This window comes from Protopterus annectens, chromosome 3.part0, assembly GCF_019279795.1.
Source record: "Protopterus annectens isolate FY-2018-M chromosome 3.part0, PAN1.0, whole genome shotgun sequence".
NCBI lineage: Eukaryota > Metazoa > Chordata > Ceratodontiformes > Protopteridae > Protopterus > Protopterus annectens.
In genome coordinates, this window is record NC_056731.1 from 444,814,969 (window position 1) to 444,840,954 (window position 25,986).

The window sequence follows — 25,986 nt, forward strand, 5'->3', positions numbered from 1 at the left end:
ACTTAGGACACAGAGGGCACATAACACCACTATCAATGACAGCATCCATGACCTTGCCAATGCCATCCGGACATACACTGAGGTCATTGATAGATGTTGGGGGGGAGACAATAGATGCCCTCCACAACATGTCTTCCTCAAGCCAGGACCATGTGGGATGGTTGCGACATCAACGCAGACACATGCCAGCAACAGCAACAGCTGGCAGAGGTCGCAGATGGCCCACAGCTCACAACCGCTCCCGTAGTGTCAGGGGGCTGGCCTGTCCATTGTCCGTCCCAGTAGACCACGTGCACGTGGCTCTGGCCAGTCCCAGCAGGAACATGGGTCCAGTCATCATACCTCCGCCTCTGATGACAGTACCCAGTCAGGGTTGGTACCCGATACTGTCCGTAGTACCCCTGCCAGGCACAGGTACTGTGTCCGTGGCCAGAGACAGTGATCTGTACAGCCAAGCAGGCACAGTCTGTGGCTGTCCCACAAACCACCGTATATGGCAGCCACATGGTGGAGCTGTGTGCATGCAGACACACCCACATTAAGCAAACAACTAGGGCTCACACATACACACACACATTACATCAACATTGGCCCATGCTGTACTGTTGTCCCACACACACACACACACACACACACACACACACACACACACACACACACAGACATGTCGATTGGATGGGTCAATGTCAGGCTCTGGCAAACAACAAAACGCCCTGTGCATATGATGATACCTGTGCTGCCTCCTGTCATCTGCATTATCGAAGGAGGGACAGGCTAACATGGTGCTGATGCACAGGGTGACACTATAGCAGTGTAGCAATAATAGCGAGTTGTCATCAAGGAAGTCTAACTACATCCTTGTAGGTATATCTGAGCAGACATTATGCATCAAAGCTCTGATTGTCAATGTAGCATTGTTTACACCACTGTTAGGTCTGAGTATGTATTATCCACCCATGTGCCACTTGGCTGATGTGTGATGTGTTGCTAGCATGTGTTAGCGAGTGGACAGTATGTGTGTGATGTGTGCAGTACAGATTAGCAAGTGTACAACTGTGAACATGGTGGGGCGCAATGTCTGGATGTACGTGCATAGTGGACACATGGGACGTGTGGCATACCCACATTATTAACATCCCATTGCATCTTTCAATGGCCAGTATGCATTCTACTACAGTTATGTACTAACATGGGTAGACGTGTGTATGACATGGGTTGACACTATGCTGCGGGTGATACCATTAATATCAGTCAATGATTTGCAGTCTGGTAGTATACACAACCTCAACAGCATGACTATAAGCAATCATTGGATAATGTCCTGACAAATGACACACAGTAGTAGGGAACCCAGTATCAATTGGATCCTTCCGGTGCTACACTATAACACTAACCAGTGGTGATGACCGCCACCCATTACTGTGACCACACCTGTGTGTCATATAGCCCCCTTAGGTACATGCAGACACACTAGGGATGTTTCCATCCAAATCTGGGAAAGCATGGAATGGCCTACAATACATTCCCTGGATGGGACGCATATCCTACACAAGGGTATCATACAGACTGATACCTGTTGTGTGATACATGCTGTATATCAGTAAGCCGACTATGGTATAGTCATCCTCATGTACTATACATACTATCCCATCAGTACCACACCGGTGGTAGCCCTCAACATGTATGTTGGGTACCATTGTGTACATACAGACCCATGTTATGTCATGTGTCCCTTGGTATCCACATATCCATAGGTATTGTGGAGTTCCAAGGTGTATCACAGACATTAGAGGCCTGAATGCATATCCACAAGGCAGTCGTACACATATAAAGACTGTCCATTCTTGGCAGACTTTGTTGTGTATGACCATGCCTGACATATATCCCAGGCATATACCCTCACTCACACTACTCTTAAGTAACTGTCATGGGTGTGTGTGCCACAGATGACCTTGGCCACAGAACACGACAGTGGATGGCCATGTCACATACATACATATGTGACCTACGATCTGAGTAGCAGCGGCACAACCTGTCAATGGAAACAAATGTATTCTTGTAGTATGCAGGCTTCACACCTATGTACTGATTGAGGGGACATGTACACATATATATTTGCCACGCAGATACCTGATGTCTGCAATGTGCTTACTGTTGTCATCATACCATAGTAAAAGCAAAACCCACACAGTGCTGACCAACAGTGACACATACACAGCCAGCATTTGCAGGATTCAAACCCCTACCTAACTATGTTATGATACAAGAGAGTGACGCATTAACATGGTGCGCTATTTTGCTTTACTGGCTGCTTTCCTTTCTCCTGCTGTATTTGTAGGATGGTGACATCATCAGCGTTTCCAAAGAGGAATGTACCTCTTTTAGTGTGTTTTCACAGTCTCCAAAAAGGACACTTCTTTTAAAGACAATTGTACACATACACACATACCCCCTACACAGACACGCACACTCAATGTTTGCAGGATTCAAACTCCTACCTAACTATGCTATGATACTAGAGGGAGATGCATTAGCACGGTGCGTTATTTGCTTTCCTGGCTGGTTTCCCTTCACCTGCAGCATTTATAGGATGGTGACATCATCAGACTTTCCAAAGAGGAATGTACCTCCTTTACTGAGTTTTCCCAGTCTCCAAAAAGGAACACCTCTCAAAGGAAACTGCACACATACACACACACACCCCACGCACACACTTTACAGGATTCAAAACCCTACCTCACTATGTTATGATGCTGGAAAGAGATGCATTAACATGGCACACTATTTGCTTTACTGGCTGATTTCCCTTCTCCTACAGTATTTGTAGGATGGTGACATCATCAGACTTTCCAAAGAGGAATGTACCTCTTTTAGTGTGTTTTCACAGTCTCCAAAAAGGCCACTCCTTTCAAAGACAACTGCATGCACAAACACATTGTGTGCAGGATTCAAACCCCTACCTAACTATGTTATGATACTAGAGAGTGACGCTTTAACACAGCGCGCTATTTGCTTCACTGGCTGGTTTCCCTTCCTCTGCTGTATTTGTAGGATGGTGACATCATCAGACTTTCCAAAGAGGAATGTACCTCTTTTAGTGTGTTTTCACAGTCTCCAAAAAGGACACTCCTTTCAAAGACAATTGCACACACACTCACTGTTTGCAGGATTCAAACCCCTACCTAACTAGGTTATGATACTAGAGAAAGACGCATTAACACAGCATGCTATTTGCTTTACTGGCTGGTTTCCTTTCTCCTGCTGTATTTATAGGATGGTGACATCATCATACTGGACATGGTGATGTGTGTACACTTTGTTTTATGCCATTCCAGGAATGGTCCATGTGGGTCAGCAGGTGTCAACAGCTTGAACATGACCTCAGTATCCTTACCTTGTGTGGTCTATCTGTGGACACATTGACATTTCGTCATATGTCAACACATAGTTATGCACAGCTTCTTGGTTTTGTGGATACTACATGTGTATGGGATGTTGATAAAGGGCTATTCAAAGTCTATGTGACACGTGTGTAGATGTATTCATTGATGTATGTCCTGGGTGGCTGCCTTGAAAACAGTCTAGCATGTTTGGGAACCATGATCCGCACATGAACATACCACAGTTGGTAGGGTTGTGTGTATGTCAGCTTCCAATAACTCTGTTTATGACTGCAACCATGATGGACTCCATGACCTTGCAAATCAGACCTCATAGGCGTACTGGACTTGACTTCCCATGGTGTGTTGTGCACCAACAGTTGTGGGAAGTGCCATATGTAGCTGTGACACATTCAACGGTTCCACATCCTGTGTAGGGGGTGCGGCTCAGCTAACTGTTCAGGTGCATGATCTGTTTGTTCTGTAGTTTGTGCATGACACATATTTTGAATCAATGTAGTCCACCTGCTGCCATGCTTTTGGCAGTGGGGGTAGCTGCTCATCCATTCTACATGTGATATCTCCTGGTATGATGATGTGGACTATTGTCAGTGGGGGATGGGTATGTATATATGGGCCTGTCTGTCATGATGTCGGCGTTGACACTCAGGTACAGTTGGCCCTGACTCAGGACATATATGTGTGTACATTGATATTTATGACATAGCTGAAGGAGGTGCCATGATTCAGTCTGAACTCCTTCTCAGCTCCTCTTTACAATACACTAATGAACATGAGCACTAATCCCTGTTATACTCTTTTACACGCTTAACACCCTACTGATCCTTTGTGATCAGGCTACAGAGTATATCATGATAATATCCTGGCATGTCCAGGGGTCGGTTTTGTGTGTACTCTTCAGTCCAGCTGGTGGATATTGTGATATTGACACAATGTCACATCTGCCTCATGTACACAGACAACCCTCTCCTCCTCCCGACAAACTCAGATATATGTGTGAGATGCACCTATATAGACATACAGGGAGGTGAAGTCTCTCGATCCATGACTGGCACAGTGTATCAGGTGGTGAAGGTAACCACACACACCACATATCAGTCTTACATATCCTCTAGCAACTGCACTCAAACCACATTAGCACACATTGACATACTCAGATGCTGTAAATAGGTTCATAGGTTCATAGGTTGGTACTAGGCTATCAGCCCTAGGGCCTATACAAGCCTAGCCATAACAATTCCCTGGCTATTTCTTCCCACATTATTTACTTTCCTGGACCCCTGTCTAGCAGGGCGACTGACGTGATCCCTGGGGTGAATTTCCTTTCTCCCATCCAATCGTCAAGGTTCCTCTTGAAGAGGTCCAAAGAGGCACTCTGCTTGACATGTATGGGCAATCTATTCCAGAGTCTGGGGAGTCTCTGGGTCAGGAACCTATCCCTCCAGCATGTTTTGTTTATTGTGATGACAAGGTTTAGATCCCTGGAGCATGTAGCTCTGAGGGATTGGGATTTCTTTAAGTGTAGCATGTCCAGCAGCTCTGGGTTTGACATGACCTTGTATGTTAAGCAGAGATCGCCTCTGAGTAGACGATATGCGACAGAGTATAGCTGGAGTTTTTTAAGGCGGTCAGCGTAGGGCATCTGCTTTAGGCCTGTGATTCTTTTAGTGAGGTATTTCTGAGGCCTTTCCAGTTGTTGCAGATGTCTTGAGAGGTACATACCAAATGGGGCGTTGTATTCTATAATGGGTCTTATGAGGGATGAGTACAGTGGGACAATGACCTCCTTTTTTCTGGATGAAAAGCCCTTTGTGATGAGGTGTGCCACATAGAACGATTTCCTGACTGTTGTGGCGATGTGGTTATCGAAGGTGAGACCACTGTCCACCTGTGTCCCTAAGTCTCTTATTACACTTTCTGTGTTTAGTGTACTGCCACCTATATGGTAATTCATGGATACATGTTTTTTCCCAAAGGGGATAACAATACATTTCTTGGCATTGAGCTTGAGCCCATGGCTCTGGCACCAAGCATCTGTTTCTGTAAGGCCCTTTTGTAGAATATCCACATCATTTGGGGATTCAATAATGGCTCCCAGTTTGCAGTCATCTGCAAACTTTGTTAGCCAGAGTCCCTTAGTGTTGACCTGTACTTCAGAGAAGTAGATGCCAAACAAGAGCGGCCACAGGACTGAAGCCTGAGGTACTCCACTTGTCACTTGTCTGGAGCTGGATTTGGAGTCGGCTACTTTTACAGTGTGGGTTCTATCAGTAAGCCATTTAGCAACCCATTGGGTGACATAGGGATTAATGCCCAACTTAGTAAGTTTATCTATGATTCCAGAGTGGGGGATGGTGTCAAAGGCCTTGGCAAGATCTAGATAGGCTGTGTGGACCACCTTACCCTTGTCCATGGCTCTGGAGACTGATTCAAAGAAGTCAATCAGGTTCAGGAGACAAGATCGGCCCTTCACAAACCCAAACTGGGTGGGGTCCAGTGTTTGAAGGTTGCCAATGTCTTTGTTTATAAGTTCCATGATAATACGCTCCATGGCCTTGCAGATAAGGCTTGTCAGAATGATGGGACGGTAGTTTCCGGGATCCAAGGTGGATCCCCCCTTGTGGATTAGGATAACTGTAGCTCTGCGCCACTCAGTGGGCACGAAACCTGAGGTGAGGCTATGATTAAACATGACACTTAGGTGAGGTGCCAGTTCATATTGTAGTTCATGGTAAATGTACTCTACCTAAGCAGCAGAGACCTCCAAAGCAGACACACACACACCTGCTACCCCACTACAATACCCACATATCACTAAGTTCACAATGTCAGTGTGCCACACAGTCACTGCCCTTCGGGCTAAACAACACACCTAATACACTTGTAATAGGCAACACTTATGTTCAGACACACTGATGTACCACTCACCAGCCCTGACAAGGGGATAGTCACTTTGGGCTGTCTGTTGGGTGCCAGGATCTGCCGCATAACACAGGCAGTCAGGTCACTCCAAAGCAAGTACAAGACTGGCACCATCATTGTCCATGCTGGTGTGTTTCACCTCAGACGTTACTCCCTGGACCACATGACATGATACATGGAGGTACACTCTGATCATGTAGCCCAGGCCAGTATGACCCTGACCTTGTCTAGCATCTTACACCCACCAAGTATGATGTCACAGTATACGGACACACATATCACATTTAACAGTTGGCTAACAAATTTGTTTCATTCATAGGGGATACAGTGTCTGTCAGCATATGGTGACATGCTCAACATGCCACGTAGCTTCACTATGGACAGCTTGCACCTGTCACTCTTGGACTTTGGTATGCTGGCTAAGGCTCTTGCTACCACCAGAGTGCCTTTTTTACTCAGGGCTCAGAAGACAAACCCACCTCCATAGACATTACAGGTTAAATGAAACTAAGGGTAATGCTGCTCAACAACAGTTGTGTTAACCTCATATTGTGGCCACTCAGGACTCTCCTCAGTATGGAGGAGAGCAATATCTGTGCACTGACAGACACCTGGTTCAGGCTCACTTATGCACACCAGCACTACCAGGTTATGTTTCATACCATGCTGTCTGACAACAAGACTTGGAACAGACAACACAACTAGGGGGAATATCCATATCCACACACCTCCAGGTTAGTAGCACTGCACAAAGCATCACAGACCATACATAGACAACTACCATTGTGCAATACTGCCTTTCAGTTTATTGCCTGCTACAGAACACACTCCCAAACTCAGGAACCACACTTGGCTTTTGTGGGAACTATGGAGAATATGCAGGTCTCCACAGACACCATTATATTGTGTGACCTCATATACACACATATTGACTGGGGATACTACTCAAGCCCCGACAACCTCACCCAACAGTCGCTACAATTTGTGGACTCATATGATTTGGCACAACCAGTCAGCACAGCCACAAGGGGGAATACATATTGGACCTGCTCATTACCAACATGGGGACTCTATGTTCCACACCAGTGATATACCCCTCATTGGTAAGGTCAGAACATATATGTATCTCACAGGACATACATATACCCTCCACACACCCATCCTGGGTAATCTTGGTGAACTTCTCATGAGCCAACATCTCACTTCACCAAAGCAAGGTGGTATCCTTCAGAGATCCTAAGACAGTGGCATATATGGCTCACACTGCTGCATCCTTTACATACACATTCTATGGACACATAGTAGACTGCATGGATTGTGCTATCCCAAATAACAAGACCCACTACTACAATGGCAGGGGACCTGTCTGGTAGACCCCAGCCATTAATAAGCTGTACAACATCAAGTGGACGCTACTACATGATAGAGCACAATCCCAGACTGGGAAGGCATCTGTGATCTGTACTAGTAGACAGCTACAATCACTCATGGACTTTTCTAAGGGCCGCTTCTACCAGACAATTGCACCTGACATGTAGGACCATCACACTGCCTTCTTCAGTTATGTCAGGAACCTGGGTGGACACTCACTGATATGCTGTGAGTTACTGCATACTGACTAAACCTACCCTGAGCCCACTGGCATTGCCTACATCCTGGCAAACAGGTTCAGTGCAGATGCCTCCCACCCATCCCCCCTAAGGAGCAACTATCCATCCCAACAGAGTATAACTTCCCTGACATCACACAGTAACAGGTGAGTGCTGCCCTCCCCACAGCGTACATCACAGTATCAATGTGACCAGATGGTGTCCCAGCCTGCATCATACACGAGCATCATGACAAACGCAACCCTCACATTACATCACTGTTCAATATCGGAGTTACCACAGGATATGTACCCAAGGAATGGCATACTGCGACAGTGGTCCTGCTCCACAGAGTTGGTGCCACAATGGACCACAGACAATATTGCCCTATAAGCCTATGTAGCCTGATCTGCAAAGCTATGGAGCATATTGTCATAGGACTCCTACACATAGACATTGGGAACCTACAGACACTGTGTCCTACTCATTTCAGCATTTTTGTGGGCAGATCTTGCCTCTTGAACCTGTAGGTATTCTTTAAATGGCTAACAGGTCCATCAACATAGGGATGGCTATCCACACAGCCTACCTGAACCTTGCAAAACCATTCAACACAATAACCCACTGGGCCATTATGCATAGGCTCACCAGTGTCAATTTGGACACATATCTCACACAATGGATTGATAACTAGATCAGGGATAGCACCCACATGGTCAGGATTGCAGGTGCCATGTCTGACTATACACCAGTTACACATGGCATCCCACACGGCTTGGTCCTGGGACCTCTCTTGTTCAGTATATATTTGTCTTACGTACAGGCTATCACAGGGGGAAAATGGCTGAACATGTTTGCACTTGACTGCAAACTGGGTGCCATTATCAACTCTCCAGCTGCCACATACATACTCAGTCAGGGTCTCACAGTGATGGATGACTGGTGCCTGAGCCAGGGCCTACAGCTAAATGCCATTAGTTGCATAGTCATCCCCTTTGGGAGTAACAACATGCCCACACATTACCACATAGGTAGTACTCCATTACATACGGTAGGAGTTGTTAGGGGTTTGGGAACATCACTTGTTCGTACTGTCGCCTTTAACATTCACATTGCCAAAGTGGTTGGACACACCTGCTATCTGTGCCACCTTATCCCATATGGTTTTACATCTAGATCAAGTGAGGTCATTGTGCCCCTATACTCATCACATCCATGCTTGGTTACAATGCCACATTTGGGGTGTACCTTACCTGACACCTGCAGCAACTGTACTGGCCACAGACGGTCCTCACCAAGCAGATCTAGGGACTCACACAGATGCCCTGCATAGTTCAGATGCAGTAACTCCAGCTCTACTCAGTCGCTTACCACTTACTCAGTGTGCCTGTTGTTTACAGCTATACCCAAACCAGTATTACTGGAATGCTCCACCTCAGGATATCCAACTCCCTTGGAGCTACACACTGCAGGGACATATACCTCAGCACAGATGTGAATAGGACATTGTGGAAGGACAGATTCTTATCCCAGAGGCTCCACTCACTACAGAATGTAATCCCAGTTTCACATAGGCAGAGCCACCCACTGACCACCTACTGGAGACATCTTGACGACTGGATGGGTGATTGTATATTTACCCCTGGGATATCCTCTGTGTCCCTGCTAGACAGAGGCACACTAGTATAAACGTACATGGGCTATCTTGTGTGACCTACTATTCGCACACACAGTGTAGTAATGTGACAGGGTTGGTGAATGCCAAACACACTCTGGCTAGGCTTGTACATGCCCTAGGGCAGATAGCCTAGTATCGACCTCTGAACCTATGCTTATGTTCATGATGCACAATGTTTATTGCTGATACTGTTTGCAGGTCTTTATCATCTTTGCTTTACCAGTTTCCATGAAGAACTTCAGTATCTGCAGAACATATTTGATTATGACAGGGTTCCACTATATTATAGATGTGTCTGTTGTCATATAACTGTGTGCACAGGGCAGATTGCTGTATAGTGACAGGTTCCTGGGTTAACACATGCAACTGCCAGATATGCGTGGCCCACTGCTGTACTCAGACATAGCCTAAGTGTGTGAGCATGCCCAGTTCTGACATTACATGTTTTGTTGCCTGACATTTGTCTCATTTATTCAAGTGTGTGAGCATGCCCAGTGTGAACCTTCAGTATGTTGCTATCTGAGGTCCACTACATTTGCTAATGTGTGCGAACATGACCAATATTAACATTTATACTGTGTGTTGGAAGTCAGGTTCTGTTCTCACTGCAGGACTCACCTTTGTGTCATAACTCAACAAGGATTATGCTGTGCCTGCAGTGTTTCCATGGAATAGTTTGCATAGACTTATCAACATTCCGTCATACAGGTGGGCCACTGCAATACTGTCATGGTTTAGTGGTTCAGTACTTTGGCTATAGTGCACAGTATTCTGGGTTCGAGACCATCACTGCTTTATATTTTCATACTGAGCAGACCAGACTGCTCAACAGCCTGTTAAGCAAATATGAGCATGTTGGCTTTTGTTCAGCTATGCCCTACTTAGACCAGGCTTGTCCAACATTGCTCAATATTCACCAACATTGCTGGACATTGCCCAATATTAATGAACATTGACCACAGTTGTGCTAGTTGGTGTGTGCGATTTATTTTGCATATACTACATGGTGGCAATTGCTGTTTAGCACTGCTTTATATTGCTTAACACATGCCATTCATGCCTTAGGTGGTGCTGCAGGGCTGCCTATGTCAGATGCACATACTACACTCCCTCCACATGTTTGGAAGCAGGTAGTGTCAACTTAGGCATCCCTTTTACTTTATGTGTGAGGTGGAGAGGGGTATAATTTCCAGAGTTCCTACTGAGCCAGTGTATGTGCTATGCGTTGCCTCTTTGCCAAGGCCAAAGCATGCTGGGTACGCCTCCTTCTGCCTACTGGGGCAGGCTCAGGTTGTTCCTCCTCCGAGTCATGCTCTGCCTGTGATGGCCTTGGCAATGGTGGGGGGCTGTTTGGCCCAGGCCAAGCTGTTTTCGCAGGATCATATTATGTACCATAGCACATACCATGACAATTTGGGTACATGTAGTTGGTGAGTACTGCAAGGCTCCACCAGATGTGTCCAGGCACCGGAACCATGACTTGAGCAGCCCAAAAACACGCTCAATTACATTTCGTGTTTGTGCGTGTGCCTCATTATGGCGTTCCTGTTCAGGTGTGTGTGCATTTCTGATGGGTGTCATCAGCCACGGCTCCAGTGCATAGTCAGCATCCCTCACTAGGTGACCATGTGGGATGTCCCCATTGGCAAATGTCTGGTACAGCTGCATCAGATGCCAGATATGGGAATCATGGTAGCTTCCTAGGGCAGCCTGCACACACATTCAGTATTATTCCCTGGGCATCACACATGACCTGGCAGTTGATGGAGGGGAAACCCTTGTGGTTGAAGTAGACCCTACCCCGCTCGCCGGCTGGTGCTTTGATGCATATGTGCGTGCAGTCTATTGCACCCACTACCTCAGGGTATTTCGCTATTTGCTGGAAGAGACGCATATTGCTGGCCAATACCTCATGGGAATTGGGGAAATATACATGATCACCGACATGTGCTGACATGGCATCCAGGAACTGGTGTAGTACCCTGGATGCTGATGCCTGTGATATCCCCATCATATCACCAGTTGGTCTCTGGAAGGTACCTGTTGCTAATATTCTTAGGCCAACACATACCTTGGTTTCCACTGGGATGGGTTCCCCTCTGTTGGTTCTGTGTGTGAGGCGTGGCCTGCACAGCTCAACAATTTGCTGCAGGAGGTCTCTGTCCACTCTATAGCGCTCCACTATCTCCAGCTCATGTAGCCCCTGGTAGGTCACCCTGGGCCTGTACACTCTTCTCCGTCTCCTCACTGTGGGCTGTCCAGCAGCATTTCCATTGTCACCACCCTCAGCATGTTGCATATGTCGCCTTATAACAGCAATGGCAGCCCCTAACATTTCTTTGTCTCAGTAAAGCTTTTTCAGTTTTTACTTCTATTAGCTTACTGCAGTGTCTGTTGTGAGAAACATAATGGACTGTTGTTGGCAGAGTTTTAAGTGCTAGGCTGGGCTGGACTAGTGTACTGCCTGTGTAATTGCCTGATTCTGATTGTTTTCACCTGCTAGCTCTGCTAGTACTCCCTGGTAGCTTCCTACTATTTGTTGTGCTTCCTTTTTCCTTTCTGTTTCCTCAGGGGGGGAGCGCCATGCACACAAGCGCAAACACGCGCACAGCAGCTAACATGCACGCACACATGCTTACACGGACTAAAACTTGCTTATTCAGGTTAACATGCATGCACACCAGCTCAAACACGCTTACAACTCTTTAAACAGCCTTATACATGCTTACTCCGGCTTAAATGCTCGCACTCACACTTACACAAGCGCACTCTGTCTTACTCAGGTTTACAGGCGCGCATACGCACGCATGCACACTCAGCAAGAAACTTTGGTGTTATCCACGGTATACACCTTCCATTTCTTGGCTTTCCTTAGCCTACCTGTTGACACACCTCTTTCCATGATGTCTAACTGACAGCGGACACATGCCACTCTGCTCCAATGAGCTTCACGTCTTTCAAACATACCCCCCTCGTGATGTCACCTATCTTCTACTCTGTTACTCCCCATATCCTACTCCTACACTCCACTGACTGTGCTCATTTGCTATGTAAACTAGCGAGTTACTATCCTAACACTCATTTACATAGGATTGCCTACTAATGCTTGGTTACATGTCTTAGACTGAGCTTCCCCCCTTAGCAACCTCTACTCGGTGGCCATGTTGTCTTCAGCCTGCCATTCCCTTGCATTGTACATTAACAATTTCAATAAAATCCACATTTGTGGGTTATAATTTTTAGTATTCTGTGTTTTAGAGTGCAGCCCATTTGCACGGTGCTGCACTATGCTTAAACATCGGAAATCGGCATAAAAAATATTTTTATTTTAATTTTGCATCAGGGAACATTTCCAATGGCCATATATTTGGCCATTGGCATGCTTCCTGCACTGGATGCAACCTTTATTTGGAGCTGTCACGGCTCCATTTTGCTATTTGCAGAATGGTACTCAGTTGTCAACTGAGTACATTTCTGCAAATAACACTGCTCTTACTCGGACAGGTTCAGGTTTCCTGAATCGCAAATTTACCTTATTTGCATGCCTTTCACCTGCAATTGAGGTGATTTGCATGTCCCAGCCCTGTCCGTGTAAGAGCCGTTTTAGGAGCTCTCTTACATGCCCCTACAGGCTGTTCCTGGATCACTCGTCGGACATGATGGCTGCATGGAGTCTTACTCTACTCTTAGACTCCATGCAAGCCACCGTGAATCTGGCCCTCAGTTTACCTACAGAAACAACTGCATCCTTTTTTAGTGCAATGTAACACTGTGTTGAAAGACACTACATATTTTATTATTAAACTAAGATATTGGTTTAATAGTTTAAATACTGATATTATCCATGGAGGGGAACTCCTGTTTGTGACTTTGGATATTTCATCCTTATTTACAGTTATATCAAATGAGTACAGAATTACTTCTATTCCTGAGATTTTGACTATGCAGTCCTTGTTGTCAGCAAGGAATATAGAGAATATCTGCTCTTTATTGGACATAGTATTAACTAATAATGTTTTTTTGTTTAACAAACAGTTTTACTTGCAACTTACCGGTGTAGCAATGGGCACACCGGTAGCTAACACTTATGCAAATTTAGTTTTATTTCAGTGGGAAAAGACATATATTCATGATAGCACTAATTTTTTGAACACAAATGTTTGCTTTTATCAATGATTTGTGGATGATTGCTTTTTAATTTGGAAAGGCTCTCCTGTAGAACTAATTGAATATATACAATTTTTGAATAATACTACTGATTTTTTAAAATTCAAAATGGAATATTCAGATAATTCCATAACCTTTTTAGATCTTAAGGTTGTGTTGAAGGAAGGTTTGATTAACACCACAGTGTATAAAAAAGAGGTCCATGCGGGCAGGTATATACACAATACTAGCATGCACGCCCCACACATATTTAAAGGTGTTGTGAAGGCACAGTTTAGTAGAATCAGCAGATTAAATACTGATGATTCTTGTTTCCTTTCTCAGTTAAATGAAATGCTGGATGAGTTTGTAAGTAGCGGTTATGATCTTGAATCAATATTGCCTATTAAAGCTAATATTATAGCTGATAGACAGACAAAATTGAAACTGATCTTTTGTCAGTAGATGAATCGGTATCTGACTCTATTAAGAGTGCATTGAAGGAAGATAGAATCAGGTATGTGACAACGTACAACACCATGACATATCTAGTTAAACGTATTATTCAAAAATACTGGGTAGTCTTAATGGCATCTGCGGACATTAGAGTTGTTCTAAGTAGTAGACCGTATTTTTCTTACAGGAATATGAAAACATTAAAGAGCAGATTATGTTATAAAGATTTTAAAGATGGGAAAAATGTTCAACAAGGCTCTTTTAAATATGGTACGTATAGCTGTATGAACTGTAGTTGTTGCAGTAATATCATAGGTAGTAGTGTTGGTAATACATTTGTTCACCCCATGATGCATAAGACTTATAGGTTTAATGTGGTAGCAACCTGTACTAGTAGCAATGTTGCTTATTTAGCGACCTGTATTGTATGCTCATCATTTTATGTAGGAAAAACAACTAGGAAGTTAAAAGAACGCATTACTGAGCATAAATCTGAGATAAGAAGGGCTAACGAAAGGAATGCTTTATATAAACACATAAGTACTCATAATAATGAACATAAATTTAAGTTCAGGGTTATTGACATGGTACATATATCAGGTAGGGGGGGTGACATTAATAATCTTCTAGAAGTTAAAGAGCATGAGTGGATATTAAGGTTATCAGCTGATTGTTTACCTGGCTTGAATTCTGCTGTCACATTAAAACCTATTTTAGTTAAAATACAACGTATTAAGTTATGTTAAATGTTATATGTGAGTTTATATGATGTGAGTTTATTGTAGAATTTATTATTATATATATGTAAACTATTATGTTTTATTAGTTGTATGAAATTTTAAAGTTTTGTAATTGTCACATGATTTTTTGGGGCTGCATGTCATGTGATTAATATTGACTCCTATTTAAATGGAATGTTTTAATGAAACCTGTATTAGTATTGAGAAAGGGTGTGTAACCCAAAAGCTTTGCTGTTTATAAAGGTGTATTTTTTCCTCAACGTTTGTGTCTCATTGGATTTTTGCTACAGCATTTCGTATATGATAGGAACTACTGCCAGCCATGCCAGCAGAAGTAGGGCAATGGTGTATGACTTGTACCAATACAGCTAGCTGGAATTTTGTAAATAATTATATGCCATTTTTATATCAAACTGATTTGTACAGATGCTTGTGCTGAAGAATGTATTTGTGAGGTTTGCTTGTGTTACAATGCATCAACAGTGTACCCTGATGGAATGAAAAAATGTACATGTATTATTTAACTGAATTGAATGTATATGTTTTAATAGAAGGCACTGGGACAGCAGAGGTTAAACAACTAGCTTACTTTAAGAAAAATAAGGGAAATGTAAATGAGCTGTTAAACCATTAAAATGTTACCCCGCAGTGCTGAATAGGACCAGAGACAGTGAGTCTGGAAGAAGCTTTTGTTCATTAGCTCAATAAAAGGGGGAAGCCCCAGGCACTGCCATAAACATTTAGATGTGTATTGTAGCCATCTATGCTAAATTCCTGCCTCAGCTTCAAAGGGGGATACTGTGAAAAACCTAGAGTCAGGTGACCAGATAAGGTCATTCTGCAAACCATCTTGGATATTATATTTTACCATGAAGTAATCTCTGAGTAAAGAGTATTCTGTTTTGTAGAACTTGACCAGAAAGACTGCTCACATATTTCATTGTACTGTGCTCTATCAAGTAATTTATTAGGGAATAGTAAATCTCCTAGATTCAGTCAGGAATATAGTGAAGTTTAGTTAGAGATTATTTTTCTTTATTTGTATGAATCTGTCCATCAATGTTATTTTTAATATTTCCTGTGACTTGAACTCTGTGGTTTACTGTAAATATATATCTAGTATTTTCTTGTTATTTTATTATTTATTATAAAATATATTTAAACTTTTCATTGTGCCTGGTCCTTTTTAGAAAATATTTAAGCTTTGAGAGTATTTGCACATATTTATTTGGTGATAACTCTGGCCACTCCTGAAAGCCTTGCTGTTTAGTCAACATTACCATTTGTATTGATATTAACCTCACTCAGCATAACTGGATACCCTTTTAAAAGCCTTATAGTAACTGATTGATGGCAGTGAGTCTACTTTATAGTCTAGGCAAAGTTGGTAGATTGGGTAATCTTTGCCAGCCTTTCATAGGTGTGTGTGTGTGTGTGTGTGTGTGTGTGTGTGTGTGTGTGTGTGTGTGTGTGTGTGTGTGTGTGTGTGTGTGTGTGTGTGTGTGTGAAAATTAAATGTCAAACAGTGTGTGTGCCAACTAATTTGGGCAGGGACATGAAGCACTGGTTTTACAGTGCCAGTGGGAAGTCTTACTGGGGACCTGGGGAGAATCAGCTAGAGACAGCCAGACCCCAGGCAAAGTGTGTGCCCTGTGTGCCCATAAGGGAAATTGTGCTTGATGCAGAGAGGTCTGCATCTGGAAATACTGAGTGTATCCATTTGTATTCCAATTGCACGTCCCTCTCCAGTGTCAGTGGTGAGGATTCAGGCTCCTTGATTACTGGCCCAGTGTGTGGACATCACATATTGGTTGGCAGTGGTGGGATCATCACATATTGGTTGGCAGTGGTGGGACCATTACCCTTCATATTTATTTAGGTAAGGTCAATAATCACACTATACCTGTGCTTACAAGTCTCATTGCAATACAAATATGTTTAAATATCATTTAGGAGCAAACCATCTTTTCTGCAGATAGTTTTTTGAAATGTAGGCCACAATCTATTTGACAGTTTGGTTTGTGTAACTGTCACAAATGTTTTGAGAGGGATGCTTTACATGCATGTTTGTAGTATTTTGACTGCTTATAATGCATGTGTTGGCACATTTGTATGTGTGGATGTGGTTTTCAAGTGATTGGTTGTGTATAGCATGCCTATTCACAGACTGAATGGATATCTGTTGTGTCAGTATTCACATTGTCATTGGCAGACTGTGTAGCATGCCCTTCAGTTCAACATTGGCATTGCATCTACCTACAACACCTTATGTGTTCTTACAACATACTTGTATCCTCTATTTGGGGATACTTGTGTAGAGAGGCATTTCTTTGCACCATTTCATAATCAGCAAGCATTATCAAGATGTTTGCATTTTGCAGGCTACTGACTGCTGATAAGTGTAGGAAGGTCATGCAGATTGCTGTAGACAGGCAATTCTGGTTGTACAACTAATAAGTACAAGTATCTCCTCTGCACCGTCCATCTCACTTTTCAAGACATCACTAAAGTCACACCTCTTGCAATTATAGCTCTGTCCCTGCATCACATAAAATCTTTTCTGCTCTCCTCCTAACTTGCCACACCTCCTCTCCTCACTGCTTATCTCAGCTATTCTGTACTACTCAAATACTCCCTAGCAGGAACTACTATCCTACAAACTATTTCTCACGTTATGACATATCTCCCAAATAGCATTATTTTCCAGATTCCATTCCTTCATTTTTATGCTTTGTACTACCAATAGGGAATTCATAGTTTTGCTATCTATATACCAAGCTTGCTCAGATCAAACTAAGGTACGAAAAATCTCCTTGATTGTATATGGGCCACTGTATAGAAATGTTCTGTCATTTGTGGATTATGTGTTGTTATACAAAGACATAGAGCTCTGATTGTATATATGCCTCTGTACAGAATTTTTTTTTGTCATTTATTGTATTTGTACAGTTATGGAGCTTTTCTCCCCGGGCCTCAGCTGTAAATGGACCTTGTTCCAGTCAGACTTTCCCAGTAAACAAATGTAAAATAAAAATAAATAAATAACATATACTAGATTCTTATGTGTCACAGGCTGTGGTTGTGTTTATGATTGACCAGTATTACTATTTGTTACTGTTGTATTCCTTATATTGATGTGGGTTCAGCCAATTACTACTTTGGTTGGGTTAGATGCTTGTCATATGGCTTGCATAGTTTCCATGATATTCCATCTCAGTTTGTCTTCATTTTAACAATATCAATTGGTGTCTGTTCATATGACTTATTATATGCAGACTCTACAATTTACATTCACAGACATAACTGTTCAGGGAACACATGCAAGGGAAAAATAATGGAAATAATGACATCCTGCCAGACACTCAGCTGGACAATTTATTGAGGTAGACACATTTTTATTTATTTATTTTACATTTGTTTACCGGGCTAGTCCAACTGGATACATGTCCATTTTCAGTGGAGGCCCGAGGAGAAAAGCTCCACTACAATACTACTAAGGAGATAAAAAAAATTATAGCAAAATGTCAAAATATCAAAAATTCGAGATATCAGAATTATACAAGTAATATGCAAAAAAAAATACCGAACTTTAAGCCTATGAACTGCTACAATACTTCTAAACAGGTAAAAATATACAGAAGAAAAACATAGAATAGTAACAGTCCAACAGGATGTGAAGTCATTTGAATACAGAATAGTGTAGTACTGGAGAATATAGGAGTTATGAACATTGTTTACTTTAAAAGCAATTTCGTTAGAGGTTGAAAATTTAAGATATATGTCATTTAGTAGAGGGAATATTAGAATCAAGTGTGGTGAAGAAAATCTAGTAGTCTAGATTTATTAAGTAAGAAGGAAAGTTAGTGAATCAAATAAAAGAGAAAAAAAAAGGAAATGAAGATGAAGAAGATTAGTCAGGCTTGTTGATGAGGATGATTAGTCAGGGTTATTGCACGAGCAGAGCCAGTGGTTGGATAGGAACAGTTTTAGGTTAGTTTTAAATAGTGGGAGTGATGTTAGGGTTGTAAGGTGTTGCTGTAGTTGATTCCAAATTTTTCCAACTGTTGGAAAATATAGAGTCACCTGCTAAGTTATTAGATAAGGAGGTATGAATCAATACTTTGTTAGAGGAGCATAGGTTCCTCAGATTGGTGTAAGGTTTTATGAGGGTAGAGAGCATTGGAGTGTTGTCAGGGTGATAAAGGGCACTGTGTGCAATAGTAAGTTGGTTAAGCTGAATTAGGTGGGGTAGTTCAAGCCAGCCTAGTTTTTTTAGATTGTGACAGTGATGAGTCCTATATGGAGAGTTAGTGGCAAATCTGGCAATACTATTATATGCTATAGCTAGTTTATTCAGATTAAACTTAGAAAGATTAGTAAATATGGGGGAGGCATATAATAGGGTAGAAATTAAGTGGGTTCTAGCTATAGTAGTTCTGGCTTCAGGAGTTAAGAAGGATTTGATTCTATAGAGAGAGACAAGTTTTCTGTTAGTAGATTTTATTGTAGCGTTAATGTGTGTATCAAATTTTAGTTGATTATCAATTGTAATGCCTAAGAGTTTGGTATTCTGGTCTGGAGAGATAAGGGTACCATTACTAGATATAAGAGTAAAATTAGGGGAGGGAGACAAGTGAGTAGGTGTAAAAAGCAAGAGGTTTTTTTTTGGGATTAAGGAGGAGACAGTGATTAGAGAACCATTGTTCTATTGTCGAGAAGGTTTTTTGTGTGAGGGAATGAAGTTCCGACTGTGTTGAGGCTGAGCAAATGATAGAAGTGTCATCTGCATATTGAATACAAGTTGATAGAGAAGTGGTTAGGTGAAGGTCATTTATAAAAATGGAGAACAGTAGAGGACCTAAGATAGAGCCTTGAGGGACACCTATAGAGGTGGGGAGAAGATCAGAGAGATGGTTGTGCCAAAGAACTGCCTGTTTTCGATTATCCAGATAGGATGTAAACCAGTTTAAGGTTGAATTGTCTAGGGAGAGGGACTTTAAACGATAGAGGAGAAGTTGGTGATTGACCATGTCAAAGGCTTTAGACAGGTCTACAAAGAATGCTGAGTAAAGAGTATTCTTATTGCGATTATTGTTAATAGAGTCAGTAAATGATAGTAAGGCTGTGGTTGTACTATGAAATGGCCGAAAACCATGTTGGCAATTAGCTAGGAGATTGTGACTTAATAGGTGGTTAAGTAACTGTTTGTGGATACATTTCTCCATTATTTTTGCAAGAGGTGATAGTAAAGCTATGGGGCGGAAGTTGGAATATTCATTAGATTCACCTCCCTTGAAAAGAGGGATGATATGTGAGATTTTCCAGATTGATGGAATTGTACTTTCTTTTAAGATCCTGTTAATCAGTATAGAGATGGGGTAGGCAATAGCTTTTGCACCTAGTTGGAGGTATTCAGCTGGTAGTTTGTCAGCTGAGGGGGTTGGGGGTTTTAATTTTTGAAGTAAGGACAGTATATAAGAGGTGGGTATAGGTTTGAGGTGAAATGGCGGAGGAATTGGGTTTGGGCTTGATAGTTTGGAGGTATCGGGGCTTTGTTGGTTTGCTAGCTTTAATATAGCGGAAGTAAAGAAATTATTAAAGTCATTAGCTGTTTGTAATGGGCAGTCAGGATTTGAGCCTAAAGGATTTGGTGTGGCCACTTTGCCAGGAGATATTAGCATGTTAATGGTACTCCAGAATTTTTTTGGTTGGTGAAGGGATGATTGCTGTAGCTGAGTATAGAAGTTCTTTTTGTCCTGCAGTATAGCTTTTTTTGTCATATTTCTTTGTTGCCTAAAGATAAGGTGATCAGTTGTGTTTTTTGTGGTTCGCCATTTAGCCCAAGCTTTATTTCTACTAAGGATTAGTTTCCTTGCATTGTTTGAGAGCCATTGGGCTGTTTTAGATTTAACTCGTATTTCACGCGTAGGTGCATGATGTTCAAGGATTGTTAGAAAAGAGTTATTAAAGAGACTAACAGCATCATCTATGGGGAGAGATTTAAGGGGTGACCAGTTGACTTGCCTAAGTTCATTTAGAAACAGATTGGGGTCAAAAATTTTTTGTTACGGGATACTCTGACTTGGGTAGGTATGGTCATACTTGTTTTATGCCTGATAATATATGTTAGTAAGTGGTCATCTAAGGTCATCTGGGAGGGTTCCAGTTGTATATTTTTGCTGAGGACTATTTATTAGTATCCAGTCAAGGATACTTTCTTTATTATTAGGTTTTTTATTTCTTGTTGGGGAGTTAATGGTTTGAGAGAAGCCATGCAGGTTAATGAGGGTGGATGGATTGGTTTGTTTACATAAGTTCCAATCAATATTAAAGTCACCTAGTACTATTGTTTCTTGTAGAAGATTTAGAGAAAGCCAGCTTAGTAGGTGTTCTAGTGTAGTAAGGTTTTTACCTGAGGGAAGATAGGTGCAGATAATGTTGATTGTTTTATGGGGATTGAGCTGAAGTTTAGAAATAATTATTTCAACATTATTGTCAGATGGTGGTGTGTAGCTTGCTTTACTTATTTGCAGTCCGGATTTATAGAGAATTGCAACCCCTCCACCTTTGTTCTTTAAGCGATCTTGTCTTAGAATATTGTAACCTGGGGGGATAACTTCGTTATCTTGTATTGAAGGTTTAAGCCATGTTTCTGTTAGGCAGAGGATATCAAACTGCTGGACATCTAGGAGAGCATGAATTAGTGGTATTTTATTACAAATGCTGCGTATGTTTAAATGGGCAATTGAGAGTGATTTGGGGGGTTTAGTAGGAGGTGTTGGTTGGATTTTAAAGTGGTGGCAGTTAGTGGGTGGTGGGGATAGCTTAGGTCCAGGGTTACGGTGGATGTCGCCATCTATTAATGCGTGGGTTAATATAGGGTTGTAATATTGAGGAGTTTTGAAGTAGTAGTCAAAATGTTTTTTGAGGCTAAAAGTTGGGTATTTAATGTGAGAAAGACGGTGATATTTAGGTTGAAGGTAGGAGGTAGTGTAGATGGAATTGTGATAACATGTGGATAGAGCTAGGGGAGATGTTAGTGTTTGTTTGTGAGGGAGTGTGAGAGTATAGGGAAGGGGTCCTTCATATGAGGTCAGGAGATAGGTAGAGATAAGTGTAGTTAGGAAAGTTAGGACTAGTAAAGGATGAAATTGCTTTTGCATGATAATTGAGAATGTAATAGGTTTTCATGAGAGGATAGTGGGAGTATAGTTTGGTAAGTAGGCGGGTAGAGGAGGGAGGAGACTATTTTTGGGGGTGGATACAGTAACAATGAGTAGTTGGTTTAGTGAAGCAAGGGGGTGTGTTTATGAGGGTTTAAATGTAGAGGTGCTAGGGACGGGTGGGATTTGGGGGCAGGGAGGGGAGCGGAGTGAGCCCGAAGGGCGAACGGAGCGGGAAGAGACAAAAGGAGTATTGTGGCAGTGAAAAAACAATCTATAAGGTAAGGGAAACAGCAGGTAAGTATGTAGGAGGTAAAAGAACTTATATTATCTGAGGTTTTAAAGTTAAACTATGGAAAGGGTGCTGGCTTGGAGTGCTTGAGTATAATGGAAGGATGTTTTGGCAGGGTCCAGAGAGAAAGAGAGAAGTAAGTAGGTTGGAGAGGAGATTCATGTACAGGACACGTAAGGTAATGGAAAGTGTTACAATGAATCAAAGGCAGCAAATAGGATAGTAGTAGGATGTCATTTAGTGGCCAAAAGAAATAATAAGCAAAGGTATACAGATTAGAATGGGGAAATAGTGGAGTGGGGTTGAGGAGAAAAAAGAGTTACAGGATGCAATAGTATCTATGAGTAGGGTATTATATGAGAGCCTGGGCTAGTATAGAGATGCAGACAGGGGCTGTTGGCTGTTGGCAGACCTGGACAGGTAGCTAGACTAGCATACATAGATTAAATGATTAATAATAAACATGTAGATATAAGACATACTTTCACAGTCAGTTTGGGAAGATATCACAAATGTTTGAAGGGTTGGAGATTAGTAGATAGAAGTTCTGGTCTTCAGTGAGGGTAGAGGCAGATGTGTAGGAGCTTTGTTAGGTCCACCTAGTCGGGCTAATAAACTAGCGGAGAAAGAGAGGAAGAAGGTGAGGCAAATAGTGTGTTTGTTACAGAGAAAATTTCAGATGCTAGTACACTTATACTTAAACAGCTGGTTACTAAAACACTTTTATACATAGGGTAATACACTAATTAGAAAAGCAGTTTCTAAATATATATTTATGCAACATAATAATAGGAAATGTGAGAACAAAAAATATAGATTGATAAGAACATTCAGTCAATAAACATTTAATGCACAGCTGTTAAGATTAGAACTGTATGACTACTTAAAGGTTGGTCTTTTAAAGAGGCAGTAGGTAAATGGGGGCAATACACAGTGGATAGCTCTAATAAGATATACTTTCTCTAGTTAAGGAAGAAGTTTAAAATACCCAATATTAGCGTTAGTTCTCAGTGTTCATTTCATAGGTATTGGCTAAGCATAGGAGAAAAACACCTAGTACAGAATTGCGGTCCTTTAATTTATATAGTTTTACAGCGCTAAACAATCAAGCTATCAGGTAGGGAAAGTATCACCCAAATACAATTAAAACTGCTTTAGAGTTTAAAAGAACAGTCACACTCTGTCGCAAAACTGCTTTAGAGTTTAAAAAGGACAGTCACACTCTGTCGCAACCCAAGTATCACCCAAACACCATTAAAACAGCTTTAGAGTTTAAAAAGGACAGTCACACTCTGTCATATCCAACATATACAGCCCTCAGATAACAGCTGATATTGGACAAAAGAGTTGTCGTAGCCCAATACGATACTGTAATGTAGACCTTAACATACACATTTGAAATAAATTCCTAAACTTTACGTGAACAAATAAACGTAAATAGTGGCAAGGACTGGTAAGTCGCTGAAGTTGGCGCCAGGTGAGTATTGGCGCTAATTAAGCAAGCTATCAGTTAGGGACGATATCACCCAAGTACAAATTTAAAATACTTAGAGATTTTTAAAAAATAGCTTGAATAATATCAGAAGCTACATAGACGCCAAGTAAATGGTGGCACCATACAGTTGAGCCATGAGGAGGGGATAATAAAATGAGCAAGCAGAAAGCTTACCGTATAGGGAAAACTAGTAATATTAAAGTATGTAGCAGTGAAAGTTCTTAGCTAACTAGTAATATTAAAGTATGTAGCAATGAAAGTTCTTAGCTGGCTGCAGTATTTTAAACACATGTTTCATCCTTTCCGTAATATAAGTAGCAGAACGTTTGGAGCACCTAGATCATATTCCTTCCCTAGGAAGGCGCTAATGCTGGACAAATAAATTCTATCAGCAGTATGTATCTCTATAATACAGATTGCCAATCACTCTTAGATAATTTAGTTCCTCATACGCTATTTACAGCGTAAAGGATAACAGGTTCAAAGTCCAAACAGCAGATAGGTGCAAATAAATGAATAAGAAGTATTCAGTGCCTTTAAACAGTTTAAGTTCTGATCCGCTTATCTGTGTAAGAAATAGTTAACTACATTCAGTCATTCGAAGCACAACGCTGAGATTAGGTGAGCTGATCTAGAGTTATGTTCTAACCATCTTTATATGTATCACAGCATCAAAACCCAATACATTTTAGAGAAAAAATGTATAAAAAACAATTCAACAAAACTGAGAATTAAATTAAACGCTTACACTGAGTTTCCGTCAAGCTCCAGGTTCGGGACGCACAGCAGCCAAGCTGTTTAGGGGAGAGAAAGAAGATGGCGTCCAGGTGTATGGGGATATATTTATAAGGTACTAGAGAGCTGGGGGGAGGGTGCAGGAGGAGGAGCACTGATACAGATCTTAGGCGGGAAAAATAGAGAATGAGGGTCGTTGGTCCCTGGAAAGGGATGAGCAGAAAAAGTAGGTGGAGTATAAAGATGTAAGAAATAGATTAAGTAAGTGTAGGGGAGGAAGACGGAGGGGAATAGGGTATTGAGCCTTTAAGGTTGGGAGTGTAATTAAAGATACTTAGGTAAGTTAAGACAGACCTTAGAGAACAAAGCTGTAGTAGAGAGAGTAATGAAACTAGAAGTAGGACAAAAGGAGTATTGTGGCAGTGAAAAAAACAATCTATAAGGTAAGGGAAACAGCAGGTAAGTATGTAGGAGGCAAAAGAACTTATATTATCTGAGGTTTTAAAGTTAAACTATGGAAAGGGTGCTGGCTTGGAGTGCTTGAGTATAATGGAAGGATGTTTTGGCAGGGTCCAGAGAGAAAGAGAGAAGTAAGTAGGTTGGAGAGGAGATTCATGTACAGGACACGTAAGGTAATGGAAAGTGTTACAATGAATCAAAGGCAGCAAATAGGATAGTAGTAGGATGCCATTTAGTGGCCAAAAGAAATAATAAGCAAAGGTATACAGATTAGAATGGGGAAATAGTGGAGTGGGGTTCAGGAGAAAAAAGAGTTACAGGATGCAATAGTATCTATGAGTAGGGTACTGTATGAGAGTCTGGGCTAGTATAGAGATGCGGACAGGGGCTGTTGGCTGCTGGCAGACCTGGACAGGTAGCTAGACTAGCATACATAGATTAAATGGTTAATAATAAACATGTAGATATAAGACATACTTTCACAGTCAGTTTGGGAAGATATCACAAATGCTTGAAGGGTTGGAGATTAGTAGAGAGAAGTTCTGGTCTTCAGTGAGGGTAGAGGCAGATGTGTAGGAGCTTTGTTAGGTCCACCTAGTCGGGCTAATAAATTTCACAGTCAGTTTGGGAAGATATCACAAATGTTTGAAGGGTTGGAGATTAGTAGAGAGAAGTTCTGGTCTTCAGTGAGGGTAGAGGCAGATGTGTAGGAGCTTTGTTAGGTCCACCTAGTCGGGCTAATAAATTTCACAGTCAGTTTGGGAAGATATCACAAATGTTTGAAGGGTTGGAGATTAGTAGAGAGAAGTTCTGGTCTTCAGTGAGGTTAGAGGCAGATGTGTAGGAGCTTTGTTAGGTCCACCTAGTCGGGCTAATAAATTTCACAGTCAGTTTGGGAAGATATCACAAA